This window comes from Notolepis coatsorum, assembly GCF_963971535.1.
Source record: "Notolepis coatsorum genome assembly, chromosome: 7".
NCBI lineage: Eukaryota > Metazoa > Chordata > Actinopteri > Aulopiformes > Paralepididae > Notolepis > Notolepis coatsorum.
Window position 1 is genome coordinate 106,174,086 of NC_140171.1, and position 2,500 is coordinate 106,176,585.

The window sequence follows — 2,500 nt, forward strand, 5'->3', positions numbered from 1 at the left end:
GCAGTTTTTTTTTTTTTTTTTTTAGCCATTTTAATCTAGATTAATCTAGATTAAATCCAGGATTGCAGATAGATTAATCTAGATTAAAAAATGTTATCTATGCCCACCTCTAATTTATACTCACTATATGAAAGAAACTTGACGTGCGCTGCTGCTGCTAACTTGACGTGCTGCTGCTGCTGCTGCATCTCACGACATGCGGGTATGCAGGTATCAGCCCAGAATTCCTCCGCAGCTGCGCACAACAGTGGTTTCCTGTTGCTTGCTTGCAGAAATATTATTTTCACATGCCGGTATTTCCCACTTCTCAGAGCTGAGCTAATTCTCTAAACGAATTCTTTAATATAATTGGACTTAATATATAATATAATAACTGTATTAACATCTCTCTCTCACTCTCTCCTCTTTCTCTCTGTCTCTCTCTGTCTCTTCTCGCTCTCTGTCTCTCTCTCTGTCTCTGTCTCTCTCTCTGCTCTGTCTCTCTCTCTGTCTCTCTCGGTCTCTCTCTCTCTCTGCTCTCTCTCTGTCTCTCTCTCGCTCTCTGTCTCTCTCTCTGTCTCTCTCTGTCTCTCTCTCTCTCTCTGTCTCTCTCTCTCTCTCTCTCTCCTCTCCCTCTCTCTCTCTCTCTCTCTCTACTCTCTCTCTCTCTCTCTCCTCTCTCTCTCTCTCTCTCTCTCTCTCTGTCTCTCTGTTTCTCTCTCTCTCTCTCTCTCTCTCTCTCCTCTCTCTCTCTCTCTCTCTCTCTCTCCTCTCTCTCTCTCTCTCTCTCTCTCTCTCTCTCTCCTCTCTGTCTGTCTCTCTGTTTCTATCCCTCTCTCTCTCTCTCTCTCTCTCTCTCTCTCTCTCTCTCTCTCTCTCTCTCTCTCTCTCTCCTCCTCTCTCTCTCTCTTCTCTCTCTCTCCTCTCTCTCTCTCTCTCCTCTCTATCTCCTCTCCTCTCTCTCCTCCTCTCTCTCCCTCTCTCCCCTGCTCTCCTCTCTCTCCCTCTCTCTCTCTCTCTCTCTCTCTCTCTCTCTCTCTCTCTCTCTCTCTCTCTCTCTCTCTCTCTCTCTCTCTCTCTCTCTCTCTCTCGCTCTGTCTCTCTCTCTCTCTCTCTCTCTCTCTCTCTCTCTCTCTCTCTCTCTCTCTCTCTCTCTCTCTCTCTCTCTCTCTCTCTCTCTCTCTCTCTCTCTCTCTCTCTCGGTGCATGCTGGGAATGAGATTGGAGAGATTGGAGAGGTTGGAGGTTGGAGGTGTAGTGAGTTTTTTCTATCTTTATCTGTCTATTTTGTTAATTTGTTTATGGGATATTGTATTATAAGTGTAGTGTTGGTTTGCTGTGTGTTTTGGTGTGTATAGGGTTAAGTGGGAGTGTTTTGTTTGTTTGGCCGCATCGGCCAGGCTGTGCTGCTGGATGACGTCAGACGCCAATATGGACTTTTCTAAAATTGGTAGAAAGCATGGTATTAAGATATCTGTTCCTAATGTATCAGTAGAGGACTGCAGTTTGGCAGTTGAGTATTATGTTGGACATAAAAGCATTAAATCAGCTGCGAAGATGAATCAAGGAGTGGTGATATTTGTTGACTCGGTGGACAAGGTGCACACACTGGTTCAATCGGGGATAAGTGTTGACGGGGCTTTTCTTTCTGTAGAGCCGCTCTCCACACCAGGCAGAAATGTCTTTATTTCCAACGTTCCGCCGTTCATCAGTGATGAACTATTGAGAAGTCAACTAGCACGACATGGGAAGATAATTCCCCTATAAGAAAAATGTCATCGGGATGTAAATCTTCGCTTTTAAAGCATGTTGTCTCACACAGGCGACAGGTTTTAATGATTCTAAACAACAGCGGAGAGGAGCTTGAGTTGGTTTTTAAGATAAAGGTTGATGAGTTTGATTATGTGGTTTTTGTGAGTTCTGGTAGTTCGGGGAAGTGTTTCAAATGCGGGGAACTGGGTCATATCTCCCGCGATTGTGCGGGGAGAGGGGCAAGGCGACCTCCGCCTCAGCCCCAGGAGGAGCGCGGGGCTGGGATCAGCGCAGGTAGTGGTACAGAGGAGGGGGGAGTGGTGCAGCGCGCAGCAGAGAGCAGTGACGACAACAGAGTCCCGCTGCAGACCGCCAGCAATGTGAATAGAGTCCTTTTGCAGACTGACAGTAGCGCAGCAGATAGTATCCAGCTGCAGGGCACAGAACCGGTGTAGCAGGTACGAAGCAGAGCCTTGGTACAGAGGAGGGAGGAGTGAGGGAAGCTGCCCCCCCCCCCCTCAACTAGTGGCGACTGTGGGGGTAACGGGGTGGTGCGGGTGGTGCAGGTACAGAGGAGGGAGGGGTGGGAGACGCTGTTCCCCCCTCAACCAGTGGTTGTGTAGGTAAGGAGGTGGGAATCGGAGATGCTGCCCCCCCTTCAACAAGTGGCGAGGTAACAGAGGAGAGCAGAGGTTTTTTTGTCCCCCCAAGCCCAACACTGCGTCAGGGTAAAAAAAGGAATCAAAGAAATTTGACAAGTGAAGTAATA